The sequence below is a fragment of the Mus musculus genome, chromosome 3 (assembly GCF_000001635.26).
Source record: "Mus musculus strain C57BL/6J chromosome 3, GRCm38.p6 C57BL/6J".
Lineage (NCBI taxonomy): Eukaryota > Metazoa > Chordata > Mammalia > Rodentia > Muridae > Mus > Mus musculus.
The window spans coordinates 123988984-124006892 of record NC_000069.6 but is presented as its reverse complement, the minus strand read 5'-3'; positions in this window follow the sequence as shown (position 1 = coordinate 124006892).

Genomic DNA, 17909 nt, shown 5'->3' with positions numbered 1-17909 from the left:
TCATTTTGAACCTCTATTATTAATCCACACTTCTCAAACTATATCTATTGAATATCTTTGTTAAAAATAGAAAATTCCTGTTCTGTATGAAACAACAAATAAAAGAATATTATTACTGGACTACTAATAATCAATAATATCTGCATCAAAGAACCAGTGCTTAAATCTATACTCAAACCGGTTATATAAAATATATAAAAATATTATCATCTCCAAATATTAGTCTAATAGCTAGGTTGCTGAGACAAGTAGTTTGACTTTCTTAAATACATAAAAAACATTATGTCAATATATTTTAAATTTGCCCTGAAAATAGCTAAGGAGAATCCAATTATTATTCAACTTTTGTAGAGGGTTGGCAGGTAGCACTAATTGAGGTCATTTTCACAAATGGTCTTCTAACTCTCTTCCACCTGTCTACTAGGAAGAGGTCCACATCATTATGAAATCACCCATGAGCTCTCAGACATCTCTCCAGATGGGAGCAGAGTTAATGAACATCGGTTTGGTCAGATGCAGAACAGCAGCAAATAGTTAGGGAAGCTTTCCTGCTTCATGATGCCGGGGCCTAGCAAACACAGAGGTGAATGCTCACAGTCAGCTATTGGATGGATCACAGGGCCACCAATGGAGGAGCTAGAGAAAGTACCCAGGGAGCTGTGTGGATCTGCAGCCCTATAAGTGGAACAACAACATGAACTAACCAGTACCCCGGAGCTCTTGACTCTAGCTGCATATGTATCAGAAGATGGCCTAGTCGGCCATCAGTGGAAAGAGAGGCCCATTGGTCGTGCAGACTTTATATGCCTCAGTACAGGGGAAACACCAGGGCCAAGAGGTGCGAGAGAGGGGAGTGGATGTGAGAGGGTGTGGGGGACTTTTGGGATAGCATTGGAAATGTAAATTAAATAAATACCCAATAATAAAAAAATAATAAATAAATAAATAAATAAATAAATAAATAAATAAATAAATAAATAAATAAAAGTTTCTAAATCATTAGGGAAATTCCAACCCAAACCACAATGAACTACCACCTTGCCCTTGCTAGATCAGTTACGGGAAACAGAGAAAAGAAAAAAAAAATACTTGTTTGCTTGACTGAAGATGAAAGATTCTCCAAATGCTGTGGAGAGGATGGACCTGCTACAGCCAACAGTATAACATTTATTTTAAAACTTAGCTAACACCTGCATTCATATATATCCAGAGTCTGAAGTAAGTATGTGGAAGGACTGTCTGCCTTCCCATGCAATAGCACTCACACCAGCAATATATGGAGCTAGCTAAAGTGTCCGTGGTGGATGGAAGGATTTTAAGAAACAATGTAGAAATGTACACATACACACATGAGAGAGAGAGACAGAGAGAGAGAGAGAGAGAGAGAGAATGAATTCAGGTTTTTCTTTTATTTTATTCAACATATTTTTATTGATTATTCAGGAATTTTGCATAATGCACCCCAATCACACTAACGGAAGAAACAACTGTCAGTGCTGTCCTCTGAGGAAAATATGGATGGCTTTCCTAGATATCACAATAAGGAGATTAGCTATATATGGAAACACATATGTCCCAGTGTTCCTTTTACTAAGGAATATAAACAAATGAACAAATTCTAGAAACAGAGTAAAGCCAGGGGCTCTTGTTCGGGGACAGGAAGCCAGGAGCCCCAAGCCAGACCGTTTGGGAACTGCCACACACAATCTAGGGACCACAGTAATATAGCACACTTGAAAGTTGATGAGACAGGAGATCTCAAATGTTCTAAGCACTCAAAGGGGTAACTCCCTATGTTGCTTAATGTGATTTAAGTACCCACTTCAACTTATGCATTTAAAAATGTAATTTAGATATCAGAGATACAAATACTTACGGATAGTTTTATTTGCCTTTTATACTTCAATAAGGAAGCCAGAAAAAAAAGTGATGAGGAGAGAAATTTTCTTCATCTACCAAAAGCACATTCTTAACAACCGCTTGTGTTTTAGAAGAAAATTGAAGATTTATAGCCTTCCATGTGAGGTAGCAACAAGGCTACCTCCCACTGTCAAGGAAACTCAAATGTTTTTCACTCAGATCTGTGCAGTTCCTTGAGGTCTGTTTTAAAAAAAAATGGTTTTGCACTGTTTCAACTGCTAAAATGCAAGCAGCACTTCAAATCCTTCCTTAAAATTAGTGGACTGGAGATTATTTGAGCACAATAAAATACTCGCTAGACCTTTTGTTCACAAGCAAAGAAACTGTTTTGATTTTCAGTTGAAGGAATCCAATCAGTGAGCTTTGATAGTTTTGGAACAACATCAGATTCTATAAAACTTTAGATTATCTCTTAAGACAATATAAAGGTCCCTGTTGCCCAAAGCTGGGGTCGAAATGCATTTTGCTACCAGCCATGAAATATTCTATCATAAATATTTATTGATGCTTTAAAAGGCATCACATCGTGCTGGTGGCTGACTTGAACTCAGTGGAGGTTCTCCAGGGATGTAATCAGCAGAGCAGCGCATTCATAAATGGCCACGAATGAAATAAAATTGATCAGAAAGAGCTTTTATAAGGAAAAACGCTTTAGCGTATTTTGGAAAATGAAGGTCCTGGAAAGACCTTAGTTATTTTTTAATCATATCAGCAATTCAGATGCCTGGACTCAGGGTATGCTGTGGGCTTCCCCAGGAAAAGATTCTATTGATTTCTGCATCAGGCCCTGAACAGATGGATGCGGGTCATGGTACATCATGCCAGAAATCAATGGCATTTGACTCCAGCACTTTCTAGGCCATAAATATGCTGCTGTAACTGTTGCTATTTTGGTATTTTTTATTTCAAACTCTAAGCACAATGCCCACCGATTAAATACAATCTACTTCATAAATGGAGTAATTAAAAGAGCTACATTTGAAAGCAGAGCTGCCAGGATCAACATAGAAATTATAAACTCCCTTTATTGTGCCCACCAGGATTCTAGCTCCAGGTTGCTAATGGAAACACACACACACGGAAATGAAGTTGTCTCCTTATCTCCAGACAATATCATATATCACCTCAAATCAAATATTTTTCTAGTGCACCATCCATGGGCTACTGCTTGTAAGCAAACTTCAGTTTCTCTGATTTTTGAAGTTCCATTCCCCATTGGGACCTCAATTTCTTTAAGTTTCACATCTGTGCTTTCCTGAGGCTTGGCTTTGGAGGTGACACTGGTAACAGAAATGACAGGCAGTTTAACACGCTTCCGCTTAGGCTCCTGCATGAGGCTGGCAGATTTTAGTCTGTGTTATTGTGGAGCTTATAAATGTGTTCCTTGTTAATGTCGTGCTTAAGAGAACAGCTCTCTCAGCATACAGTTCATGAGGCAGTAATGTCTTATCTTGGAAGTGTAATTTTGTTCTTGTACCTATTCGGAGATGTTGCTGCGATCCATGACTGAGAGCTAATTGTGTCTGTCTGTTTTCATTTCGTTCCTCTCCATCTCTGAAATAATGAACGAATAACATACTTGAGTCCTAGCATGCATTTCCAACACTTCTTGAATTTTAAAAAAATGTGCCCCATGCTGCAAACCAAGCTTGATAGGAATGAGTTTAGAGAAACATACAAATAGAAAAGATGCTGGGGAAGGTCTTGCCAATTTCTTTTTCTTGGATTTATTCCATCTCGGAATAAATCTAGGAAGCTTGACCCATCATGCCTTTCAGAAAATTACAATGTTCAAAATAATCACACTGTGTGTGATGCTGCCATGCACTAATAGTCAAGTCTGGAACATGGGATATAAGCCACGTTGATGATGTCCAGTCAGTCATCATGAGACTTGGCGTTACTCTTGCAAAGCATGATGGGGTCAGGAAGATGGGTCTGTGGAGTAGGATTGCTCGTGAGAGTTGAGGTTTCACAAATGGGTTTAATGTCCCCATGAAAGAAACTCTAGAGAGCTCCTTCAACTTATATCTACTATATATATAGGACAGAGAGAAGAGGGCACTTGTTGGCAGGAGAGGGTCCTTTCAAGAGTCTGGCCATGTTGCCATTCTTCACCTTGCAGAACTAGGAAGTTTAAGTTCTGGCAACTTTCAACACATTCATTATGCAGTACATTGTTATAGCAGCTCAGACAAAACCAGTCACAGATCTGAAAATATTTCAAGTAAGACCAAAGGAAATAACAATTTCTACAAGTCAGGATAATAGCAGTTTGTAGTATGGGTACTTTAAAAGTTAAATAATCAAATAAGTTTAAAGTCAATCAGGAGGCTCAAATTTTCAGTAGGAAGTAGTATGAATTATTGTACCAAAATACAGAAAAATTGGTCAATTCCCATTAGATAAAGAAATCTTTTGAACAGTTTCTTTGATCACCTGTACATTCTGGTGGCATCCATTTCCACAGAGTTCATCTTTATGTGCTATCAAATATATCTTCGCCCAGTTTTCTTGATGTCATTTCTATTTGACTTTGCTGATCTGCACTTTTCTCTCCTGGAAGGTTTCTCAGAGCAATCACTCTGCAGCTCTTAAAATCACTATGTGGCTGGGATGAGAGATGACTGAAGAACCCAGGGTGGAAATGTGAAGCTACACTCCTTATATAAACTGCTAGAAATTGTTGAAGTTCAGTCTCAGGGGGAAAAAAAAACAGAATGGTAGGAGTGTCCCTGTTAGAATATTCCTTCTATAGTCCTGATCTCAGGCTCACCCTACGGACTTGGGGCACTTTCTCCATCACACCCAGCTTTTGGTTGCTGTAACTGGACATTGCACACTGAAGAACCTGTGCAGAGGTTTACCACATAAGACCATGTATCAAAAGAACAACAAAAATGCAACAGCAACAACAACAACAGAATCAAGGCATGTTGGGAGAATGGGTCTAGAGGCCAGGCACCGAGATCATAACATGGCAATCTGCTGGGGGTTTTCCTGTTGAATCATGCCATAATAGAGTGAATCATAGAGTAAAGCAGACAAGGGTACCAATTAGAATGTGCTCACCCCAATAATGCCATCAAGACTTATTTCTCCACAATGCCTACCTCCAAATACCACCAACATAGGACTAGATTTTAAGTTTCAAACATGTCTTCGGAATGACACATTAATGTCATACAGGTGTCCTTGGTAAAAAGTTGGATGTCACTATAGCACAGAGGATGAAAATGGCATGGGAGAATCCATATAATATTCTAGAGAGACAGCTCTGCTGTCAGCATTGGAAGGAGAAATGCTGAAGCAGAGATAATTATTTCTAGTAGGAAAAGTCTTGCGTATAAAGGATTCATTCATGTAAAGTACAAAAAAATGTTAAAAAGCAAAAAAAAAAAAATCTGTGGTGGCACAAAACGTTTATTCCAACACTCAGAAGGGAGAAGCATGTGGATATTTGTAAGTTCAAGGCCAGCCTGGTTTACAAATAGAGTTGTAGGTCAACTAGGGATACATAGCTATACCCTGTCTTTAAAAAGCATTAAAACAATGCATACATCAATATGGGTTCTTCATAAAGAATGCCAGTCAGGGGAGTTATATGGCAATCTCTATTTTATTGAGATTATTTCCTGTCTGCTGTTTTCTGTTATACAGAGATGAATTAGACATTTGTAAAAGAAAAATGTATAAATAGCAGAGCCAACAGAAGCAGGTTGATTCTAATGTCCAACAGAAGTGCATTACTGCTTAGGTAGTAACAGTGATATTAATAAAGTCTGTGTTGCCTTAGGGCTTGGTCCATGTATCAGCTCCCCTTTTTCCTGCTATGATAGCACTTTGACAGGGGTGACTCATAAAAGAAATAGCTAAGTTGGAAATCGAATGCCAGAGGCTGAGTCAGCCCATCATATCCTGGTGGTGGAGCATAACCAGAACTGGATGCTGAGAGCTGAAGGCTCACATCTCAAATCACAAATAGGAAGTAGAGTGTCCTAGAGAAGGCTTATTGCTTTTACAATCTCAAATCAACCTCACTTCTGTCAGCAAGGCCACACATCCTAAGCCTACCCAAACAGTTTCACCAACTTGGAACCAAGTATGCAGATACCTGAAAATCTGGGAAACATCTTATTCAAACCACCACAGTTAGGTATCCCACATTTCTCTTAAAAATCTGTCTAGCTTGTTAAAATTTTTAATTGTGTTTAGGAAAATGCAAAATCAGTGAAGTCAGGGTAACTTTTTGTATCCTGCTTTAGAGATACTGGCTTCAACATGCTGGTATAAATGAAAATGAGTCTTTCCAGTTTTACCAAATGGATTGAATTCTTGGCATCAAAGAGTTGATGTCTGATAATGAAATTCATTTACAGGAAGATTCACAGGAAAGTATGTCCCTCAGAAATTTCTTAAATATGTTGTTTTTTAATTGCTTTTTCTAATATGCTCATTATTTCCCAGCATACTCCTATGGAGTAGCCTTTCAAAGTCCAAATACATAGGATATTATATACTTCCAAATGACCTTTGGAGCAGATAAGATTGCTCTCCAGCAAAGGTGCTTGCAACAGTCTGACAAGGTAAATTATCAAAGGAGAGATCCAACTCCCATAAGTTGAACTCTGAGTGCCATATCTATACCATGGTAGGCAGGAACTTACACACACACACACACACACACTCACAGTCACACACTCACAGTCACACTCACGCCTAAATAAATAAATGTAATAAAAGTCTCAATTTAAAATCTCACTTGTCTGTTCTTGGTTGCCAGTTGCTAGAGAGGGCCCAGTCTACTGTGAACAGAGCCATGCCTGAGCAAGAGTCCTGGGTTATATAAGAAAAATAGCTGAGTGTGAGCTTGTAAGAAAACTAGAACGTACAGCATTCTTCAGGGTCTTAGACTCAGTCCCCCCCTGTTGCCCTAGCCTTGAACTGCTGCCTTAGTTTTCACGATGGTGGACTATAACAGGTAAGCCAAATAAACCCCAAGTTGGTTTTGATCAGAGTTTTATCACAGAAATAGGAAACTAATTAATTATCAGTTAGGTTTTAGTGTTAATAATTTTATAGAATTTAAACATCATTTAGCTGGCTTCTATTATCTGGTACCTACTTTAAAAATTATTTCTTTTATTTATTGAGGTTAAAATATAATTGTGAATTTTTTCCTTTCCTCTCCCCTCTAAAACCTCTTATATACCCCACCTTGCTCTCTTTCAAATTATAGCTTTTTTCATAAATTGCTGGCGTACACATGTATTCCAAAATCAAAATACTACCTGCTGAGCCTGTATAATGTTGTTTGTGTGTACGTTTTCAAGGCTGACCATTTGATATTGGATAACCAACTGGTAAGTTCTTCCCTAGGAAAGATGATTTCTCTTGCTCCCAGCATTCCTTAGATGCCTGTAATTCTTTAGGTTGAAGTCCTCCCAGCTTTCCTCCATCCACTTTGGTGTCTCTACTGATGCTTCCTCTTAGTCGTCATGGTTGAGTAGTCCTATGGGTGATATTATGTGTATAGTAGGAGACACGGTCTCCCAATAAACTCCCTGATCTGACTTGTAACAATCCTTCTGCACCTTCTTTCCTGATAATCCCTGAGTGAGCCTTAGGTGCAGGAGAAATGTTCCAGATATAGCCATTGGGCTGTATTCTACAACTCTGCAGTTTGACTGATTTTGATTTCCCATAAGCCATCTAAGAAAAGGCTTGAACACTAAACATTAAGAGCCCTCTTTTGAGTTGTTGGTCAGAATTGTCCTACATATTTTCAAAATATTATAAGCTATCATTATTTCTCTTGGGTGCCCCACATTGGTGGAAGTAAATCCCAATTGCTAAATAGATAATGCACTTTAGATACAGGGCCCAAAGGCCTTTGTGCTGGAAATTATTGAAAAGCCTCCTCCCAGAAAACTAGTTTTCATATTGACAGTGACTTGTAGCTTGCAAAGGAGAGAAACAACCAATATTCCTATCCTTGTATGACACCCATGAACCACAGCAATAATCAGCAGCATGTCATGATGACCCAATGGAAAACAAGTTATACATCTGTCTCTTTAAAGAGACAGCAATTTGTGTTTAACATTCATAGTTTCTCTAGTGCTTACCTGTGAGCACAAGTTACTATGTGCTTCCTACAATATATCTCTGTACTTGTTCCCATCTGCTTCAGGAAGAAGATTCTCTGATGATGGCTGAACAAGGCACAGCTCTATGAGTATAGCAGACTGCCATTAGGAGTCATTTTATTGCTACTTAACCTTTAGGAAAACGGTAGTATTTGGTTTTACATTAGGTCCCTGGCCTCTATCTACTCTCAGATTCTTGTCCACCCAAGCAGTGTCAGGCATGGGGTCAATCTCAAGGAGTGGTTGATAACCACCCCCCCCCAAGCATTGTGGCACAACTTCATCAGTGTATCCTGTCTGCAGGGCAGCATTGTGGACGAAACCATTTTTTTAAGCTTATTTGGTGTTTACTTTTCTCCTTTGGAAGCAGGCAGAGTACTGTGAATAGCAAGTGCTCTAGGTGAGAACCTGTAATTCTCTGTGTTCCGTGATTCCTGCAGGTATTGTCTTTCAGTTGGAAAGAGTTTAAAAGCCAATGAGCATTGTTTCCCTAATTTCTTTCTCAGTCATTTATCATTTGTGTAGAGAAAGGCCATTGATTTATGTGAGTTAATTTTATATCCAGCTACTGCACTGATACTACAGGGCCCCCAATGGAGAAGCTAGAGAAAGCACCCAAGGAGCTGAAGGGGTCTGCAACCCTATAGGTGGAACAACAATATGAACTAACCAGTACCCCCAGAGCTCGTGTCTCTAGCTGCATATGTAACAGAAGATGGCCTAGTCGGCCATCACTGGGAAGAGAGGAACCTTGGTATTGCAAACTTTATATGCCCCAGTACAGGGGATGCCAGGGCCAAGAAGTGGGAGTGGGTGGATAGGGGAGCAGAGTGGAGAGAGGGTATAGGGAACTTTCAGGATAGCATTTGAAATGTATATAAAGAAAATATCAAAGAAGAGGAGAGGAGAGGAGAGGAGAGGAGAGGAGAGGAGAGGAGAGGGGAGGGGAGGGGAGGGGAGGGGAGGGGAGGGGAGGGGACGGGACGGGACGGGAGGGGAGGGGAGAGAGGGGAGAGGGGAGGGGAGAGGGGGAGGGGAGGGGAGGGGAGGGGAGGAGAGGAGAGGAGAGGAGGAGAGGAGGAGAGGAGGAGAGGAGGAGAGGAGGAGAGGAGGAGAGGAGGAGAGGAGGAGAGGAGGAGAGGAGGAGAGGAGGAGAGGAGGAGAGGAGGAGAGGAGGAGAGGAGGAGGAGGAGAGGAGAGGAGAGGAGAGGAGAGGAGAGGAGAGGAGAGGAAGAGAAAAGAACACCTAGCCCCATAACCACAGTAATCCAAGTGTCTTAAGCAATGGTCTTATTTTAAATACAGGCATGTAAATAAGAACCCCCCCCCCAAAAAAATAGCCAATGGGCTTTACTGTCAGTTTGTGGCAAGCCACTGAAAGGATTGACAATAACCTAGTTGTTCTGGGGTTTTCATGGGACTCCTCTAGCCGACATCTCCATTAAATGCAACCCATTCCTAGTTCTGGAAGCTGCATTTGGTGACATGATATATCCAGTTGGTTCTCTTTCTCCAACATTATTTTATGATTTTAATTTAGATCACCTTCACATATGTATATATTTTAGGAAGTGTGTACTGTTTTAGGTTTCCATAGGGGCCCCTCAAATGGCCCTCGGTTATAGCTGACCCTCTATCTGCCCCCTCCTTCTCCTCCCCCTTTCCTTTATTTATAATAATTTATTTTGTGCATTTTGTCTAGAGTTCACTATGTAGTCCAGGCTGGTAAGAAACTCAAGATCATTCTCCCTTCGCCTCCCGAGTCCTGGAATTGTAAATGTAAGCTACCATTCCAGCTTTCATAATAATCTCCTCATCTGCAAAAAAATACTGGACAGCCCCATTTTGTTTCAGTGTTGTTATTCCCTCCAAACCCTCTCAGTGAACACTCATCTAGAACTTCTGGCTTCTTAAATTGCAGACAATTGCTTCATCTTCTAATTTTTACATTGTGAAGGGGAAAAAAAAAGCATCCTGAGAATTCTGTATTTGTTATGTGTTGTGAAATACTTCAGGAATCTATATTAATTCAGTCACAGGGAACAAAGAACATTTAAAAACTACATTGACTCTTCCTCCGTGATACCACGCTGTGCCTCAGGAAGTTGGAACTCAAAGTGTGCTTTAAATATTCAAAAATTATTTTTAGACATTGATAGGCTGCCTAAAATGTTCCTAAATCAACTCATTTCTTTCAAAATATCAAAGACTCATGATTGCAAGAAACAGTCATATCCAAATGGTAAATATGACAATTTTGCAGAGAAAAGCAGCAGAACAATTGAAAACCAGAAATGTGCTCTGTCACTCCAACACTCTTGAAATGAACCAGATCCGCGGGACCACAGCACCACTGTTTGACCCTGAACACTTGATTTTGGTTGCTACCATCCATTTCCCTGTTCAGCATCATGTGTCTGACACACAGCTTTCCACAAGGCCAAACTACATCCGTGGCTTTAGGTCTGTACATTGACCCATAGACACAGAACTGGGGGTTACTTTGGAGGCCTTATTTATAAACAAAAGTCATTCCTTCAGTAGAGAAAAGTAGAGGCTTTCTATTCCTGTATTCATGCCATGGCTAGTTATGCATTTAACAGAAATTAGTCCATTTTTCTACCAAAATATATGTTCAAGAATACTTACATTGGCTATATTATTATATCCAATAATGTACTTAAATGAAAAGTGGTATGTTCACTGGAGAAAACAGTATGGAAGCTTTGCAAAAATAACAACACTAATAATAACAACAACAACAAAGCTAAAACTGAGTTAACATAGCTATCCTGCAAAGTGAAATTGCAAACTTTACAAGAATATAGATGAAACTTTAAAATATTATATTTACTGATGCAACTTGGGCTCAGAAAGACAATTGTCATATAGCTCTAATATATGCAAACCCTAGCTTCTAATTATTCTATATGTATGTATGTGACGATAAGTATACCTGAAGGATAGGAAGCTAGAATTGGGATCTGTAAAAAAGACAAACATGGTTTAAATGGGCATGGTGTGAGGCAAGAATAGGAAAAAATGTGAGAGGGAAGTGGAAGGGGAAGTACTGGATTGGGAAGGAAAAACCAAGATACTGCAGGAAGATGGGGGTGGGACCAACCACAACTGTATAATGCAAGGCTGAAAGAAAGGTGTTCTTTTATGTGCTAATTAAAACAGATTTTTAAAGAGCACATTTAATACTCATGAAGAAGCAAATTAATGAGTAGCTCAGAAACCAACATGGGGATGTTCAGAAATGGCTTTTATAAAACGACCCCAATACATTTTGAAAAATATTATATAATTACATTTTTGTATTAAATTTAACAGAAACAATATTGCTTAATTGTGTGATGAAATGACAAACTACTTATTCATAAGTGAAAAGAATGTTTATTATGTCCTGTTAGAGGGATATGCATGCAACCTAACACATCAACTAAGTGAATTTTGCAATAAACTACAATTCCAGTTTTTTCTTAAAGCAAACATTTCTGACATTCAGAGGAGTAGAAACTAATGAATGATTGTAAATATTTAAGGATATTAAAAATTAAGACAGTGATACCAAGTGTGATTAAAATTTCATTGTTTAAAAAGATACATTGCATTGATAATATGGAAAAAATTTTCACCTTATCTGTTGAAACAGACCAAGAATGGAGGTGGAAGGAAATTCTGCATGCTTGCAAGAAAACTCCAAGAAAACAGGACAAGAGTCTTGTGATCTCAGTCTCTTCAAAGGCATGAAACTCTTCTGGGCTCTCCTTTCCTGCCCTTCCCAGGAATGGTGGATAGGAGTGATCTTACTTCAGATTGTTCATTACAGCTGGCTATTGTTATTTGTTTACATGTCTCAATGGGAAAACATGGTTTTGCCACACGCAGCTTATCCTTGTGATTGCACAAAGTGAAAGTCCTCCTCATTTTTAAACCCAGCTCTCCCAGGTTCATGCCACCCACTAGAACGGTAAATACGTGTCCTTTTTGTGATTAATTCAGAGTCTGTGTGTCACATACTTTTGTGTGTTTTGTTGTTGTTGTTGTTTTGTTTCCTTTTCTTTTGTTTTTGAGATACTGAATCATGTATCCCATACTAGCCTGAAAGTCACTAGATAGTCATTAATGCCCTTGAACTCCATATCCTTTGGTCTCCTAAATTACCCCAATTTTAATTTTTAGATTTTCATCATTTGTTGAAGACTGATTTCTTTCTTTCTTTCTTTTTTATTAATCATTTTATTTGTTTATATTTCAAATGTTATCCCCCTTGCAAGTCTCCCCTCCATGAACTTCTACCCCATACCCATACCTTTTGCCTCTAAGAGGGTGCTCCCTCAGCTACCCACCCACTCCTGCTTCACCCTTCTATCATCTTCCTTCTCTGGGGCATCAAGCCTCCATAGGAACAAGCACCTCCCTTCCCACTGATGCCAGATGAGGCTGTCCTCTGTTTCATATGTAGCCATGGGTCCCTCCATGGGTACCCTTTGGTTGGTGGTTTAGTCCCTGGGAGCTATGAGGGGTCTGGTTAGTTGATGTTGTTCTTCCTATGGGGTTGCAATCCCCTTCAGCTTCAGCAGCCTTTCCCCTACCTCTTCCATCAGAGTTCCCAGACTCAGTCCAGTGGCTGGCTGTGAGTATCTGCATCTGTCTTTTTCAGACGCTGGCAGAGCCTCTCAGAAGATAGCCATACCTGACTCCTATCTGCAAGAACATCTTGGTATCAGCAGTAGTGTTGGGGTTTGATGTCTGTGGATGGGATGGATCCCAAGTTGTTGTGATCTCTGGATGGCCTTTCCTTCAGTCTCTGCTCCACTTTTTTTTCCCCTGTATTTTTTTTTAGACAGGAACGATTCACTATTCTGGGTTAAAATTTCTGAGATGTGTGCGTGGCACCATACTTCATCTGGGGGCAATGTCTATCTACCAGAAGTTATCTCTTGAGGTTTTGGATGATGTCATCCCCACTGGGTCCTGGGAGCCATTCAAATCCCTAGTATCTGGGACTTTCAAGTGGTTTCCCACCCCAATTCCCTCCCCTACACTGATACATACTTCCTTTGTTCTCCTAGCCCTCTGTACTTCTCTCCTATCTCCTCTCACACCTGATCTGCCTCTCTTTTCTCTTCCCCACCCATCTTCCACCAGGTCCTTCCCTCTGCCACCCATGATTATTTTGTTCCCCCTTCTAAGTGGGATTGCCATTTTGTCCTATTGACAGTGGTGGCCTTTGCCTTACAGAAACTTTTCAGTTTCATGAGGTCCCATTTTTCAACTGTTGATCTTAGAGCCTGTGCTGTTGAGGTTCTTTTCAGGAAAATTTCCCCTGTGTCAATGTGTTCGAGAGTGTTTTCCACTTCTATTAGATTCAGCTTATCTGATTTTATGTGGAAGTCCTTCACTAACTTAGACTGAGCTTTGTAGAAGGAGATAAAATGGATCAATTTGTATTCTTCTACATGCAGATTACCAGTTAGACCAATACTATTTGTTGAAGATTCTTTCTTTTTTTAACTGAATGGTTTTGGCATCTTTGTCAAAGATCAAGTGAGCATACATGCGTGGGTTTATTTCTGGGTCTTCCATTCTATTCCATTGATCTACCTGTCTGTCTCTGTACCAATACCATGCAGTTTTCACCATTATTGCTCTGCTGTACAGCTTGAGGTCAGGTTATGGTGATTCCCCCAGAAGTCATTTTATTATTGAGAATTGTTTTTGCTGTCTTGGTTTTTTGTTATTCCAGATGAAGTTGAGAGCTACTCTTTCTATCTCTGTGAAGAATTGAGTTGGAATTTTGATGGGGATTGCATTGAATCAGTAGAGTGTGTTTGGAAAGATGGGCATTTTTACTGTTACTTCTACTGATCCATGACCATGGGCGATCCTTCCATCTTTTCAGGTCTTCTTTGATTTCTTTCTTGAGAGAGTTGAAGTTGTTGTCACATAGATCTTCTACTTGTTTGGTTAGAGTTATGCCAAGATATTTTATATTATTTGGGACTATTGTGAAGGGTGTTGTTTTCTTAATTTCTTTTCAATCCATTTATCCTTTGTGTAGAGAAAGAGGCTGATTTTTTTTTTTTTAGTTAATTTTATATCCAACCACTTTTCTGAAATTGTCAGGTATAGAAGATCTCTGGTAGAATTTTTGGGGTCGCTTATTTATACTATCATATTCATCTGCTAACAGTGGTACCTTGACTTCTTTTTCAATTTGTATCCCTTTGTCCTTCTTTGTTGTCTAATTGCTCTGACTAGAACTTTGAGTACTATATTGAATAAATAGGGAAAGAGTGGCAGCCTTGTCTTATCCTAGATTTTAGTAGGATTGCTTCAAGTTTCTCTCCATTTAGTTTGATATTGGCTGTTGCTTTGCTATATATTGTGTTTACTATGTTTGGGTATGTGCCTCAGTTTCCTGATCTTTCCAAGACTTTTAACACGAAAGGGTGTTGTAGTGTGTCAAAGATTTTCTTCAGCATCTAATGAGATGATCATGTGTTTTTTTTCTTTGAGTTTATTTATAGAGTGGATTGTGTTGATGTCTTGCTTTCAGATGTGTTAAGGTATTCAGGGCTTGCTGTGGTGGGAGAACTGGGTACTGATGATTCCAAATGGCATTGGTTTCTGGCATTATGTACTTGTGCTTGCTTCTCGACATCTGGTTATCTCAGGCGCTAACTGACCTTGCTGTCTTTGACTGGCTTCTGTCCCTCCAGTGAGCCTATGAGTCTGGTTGTGGTGTAGCTCCTGGGAGTCAAGCTGTCTCTGGGTGTGGAAGGAGGTCTAAAACACTAACTCCACTGTGGGCTGAGTCGTGTCTTCATCTGTGCACTTGTAACATGCTGAGACTTCTGAGTGTGCCTGAGCTCACCTCATACTTCCCAGTAGCTAAGTTCAGAGCAAATACATGGAACCATTCATGACTACTCGGCCCAGAATGAGTTTTTATTATTTATTTATTTATTTATTTATTTATTTTGGTTTAGCTTCAGAAGACAACAACTTTTTGAAAGTAGAATACGGTTAGTGGTTAGTAGATACTCTTTAAAAAATGTTGCATAAATGCCCAAACTTGAGTCTGGTTCATGACATATGGCTACTAACACTTTAGTACAATCAAAAAGTTATAACATCAGTGAAATGTCTTCATAAATATTTTTAAAAATAACAATTATTTCAGATTTATGAATAAACTTGACACCATAACTTTATGATTATCTGAAATTTCATTTTTTGCCTTTGTCACTTAAGAACTAACTATATGTGTGACAGTTTCAATTAACAACTTGACAAAATCTAGCATCACCCAGAAAGAGAAATGCAATATGAAACCATCTAAACTAGGTGGGTATATGGAAATTCTTGTGAGAGATTTTCTTTCTATTTTTCTGGTTGATGTTAATTTTTAAAAATTTATTTATTGGTTTTAAAAACTTTCAAAAAATATATCTCCTTGTACATGTCCTAGGTTCTTCCCACCTTACAACCCAACCAAATTTCTTCAAATTCTCTCTCTCTCTCTCTCTCTCTCTCTCTCTCTCTCTCTCTCTCTCTCTCTCTCTCCTTCTCTCTTACTAAAACAAGCCATACAAACAAAAAGCCCCCCAAATATTAAAATATACTAAAATAAAACAAAAAGAACACAGTAAACAAATAAATTTGAAGTCTGTGATGGCTGCTTTGGCCTTCATTTCAACTCCTTGAATAGGAGGTTAAGAAACTGGAAATACCCAGCCCATGTGTGTGTGTTGGGTTGGGGTGCGGGGAAGTCTGCTACTCTAGAGAATCCTGACTAATACAGAGTCTGTTTTATGCTGACAAGCTTCTCGCTCTCTCTCTCTCTCTCTCTCTCTCTCTCTCTCTCTCTCTCTCTCTCTCTCTCTCTCTCTCTCTCTCTCCAAGACAGGGTTTCTCTATGTAGCCCTGACTGTCCTGGAACTCACTCTGTAGACCAGGCTGGCCTTGAACTCATAAATCCACCTGCTTCTGCCTCCCAAATGCTGGGATTAAAGGCATGTGCCACCACCACCCGGCTGACAAGCTAATCTTGGACAAGCGGTTTATCTTTGAGTGTGATTGGTGTACTCAGTGCCACTCCCTTCTTTATTAGTGGTAGAACCTTGTGCCCAATTCCCTTTTACCACACTGGGATATTTTCTTACTTGCACCTGTGCATATCTTGCTTATGCTGTCACAACTTCCTAAAGTGCATCCATATGAAACTAATTTAACTGTAGTCACCATATAATGAGGGAAATAATGCCCATTCCTTAGTCTAATATAGGTGCTCTAACAAAATACACTAGAGAATTTACCAGTAACAGAAACTTACTGATGAAAGTTTCAATGCTTGTAAACTGACGATCAAAGAGTCAGTTTTCATGTCCAGTGAGTGTTTCATCAATAGTACACTCCTGTTATATCTTCAGAAGGTAGAGCAGTCAGGGCCACATCTCTAGTCCCAATTTAAATCACAGGGACTCTCTTTTATTAACTAATAATGTTTCTTAGATCTTAGTCTTAATATTGCCACACTGAGGATTATGTTCTGGGATAAGATGTTGGGAAGACACAAACTTGCAGCATAACACTAAATGATTTTGGTGTTTTGTACATGTCTTTTCTTGTAAAGTCTATAGTTAAATCAATGAACAAGTTGTCAAATTAATATCAACACCATACATGTCAAGGTCCATTGACAACAAATGTATACACAATCCAATTAACCAAGACACTTTCTGTGCTCGTTTGAAAGAAAGTGGCTTAAATCAGCTAGCTACAGGGACTTTTAAGAGGTGTCGCTTTGTTGGAGGAAATGAGTCACTAGGACTGGGGCTTTGACATCTCAGGCCCTGGAGCCAGGCCCAGGGTCACACTCTCTTTTTGCTGCCTTTAGATCTGGATATAGAATTTTTAGCTACTTCTCCAACACTATGTCTGTCTTCATGCTGCCATTCTTCCTGCCATGATAATAATGGATCAAGCCTCTGAAATTTAAGCCAGCACCACTATCAAATGTTTTCCTTTATAAGAGTTGCCTTGGTCATAGTATCTTTCAACAGCAATATAAAACATAAAAGAGACATTTTCCATCCATAAGCTTTGAATTGTGCACACAAGCAGGCAGCATTTTAAATTCTTCAACATTCTAATACCTACCTTATACAAAAATGACATTCATTGCCTCTTGTCAGTCCTGGAGCATACTAATGATTAAAACATTACAAATGAAGGGAAAATACTTAAAGTTCTCATTAATTTCTACAATTAGATACTGCTTATTTAGTATTTCCAACAAATTAAGTCATGGTAACTGTCTTAGTCAGGGTTTCTATTCCTGCACAAACATCATGACCAAGAAGCAAGTTGGGGAGGAAATTCAGCTTGGGGGGAGGGGGAAGGGGAGGGGGAGAGGGAGAAAGAGAGGGAGAGGGAGAAAGAGAGGGAGAGGGAGAAAGAGAGGGAGAGGGAGAGGGGGAGGGGAGGGGGAGGGGAGAGGGAGGGGGGGGGAGAGGGAGAAGATATTCCTGATGATAGTCTGCTGTACTCATAGATGGTTATCTAGCCCAGTTGTCATTGGAGGGGCTTCACCCAACAACTGATGGGAAGGAACCCACAGCCAAGCATTAGGTGGAGCTTGAAGAATCTCGCAGAAGACAGAGAGCAAGGACTGTAGAAGTCAGAGGGGTCAAGGATAACATAAGAACTCCTATAGACTCAACTAACCTGGTTCCATAGGGGTTCACAGAGATGAACTGCAAACCAGTGAGCCTTCACGGGACTGACGGAGGCAAATATATAACAGTTGTGTAACTTGGTCTTGTG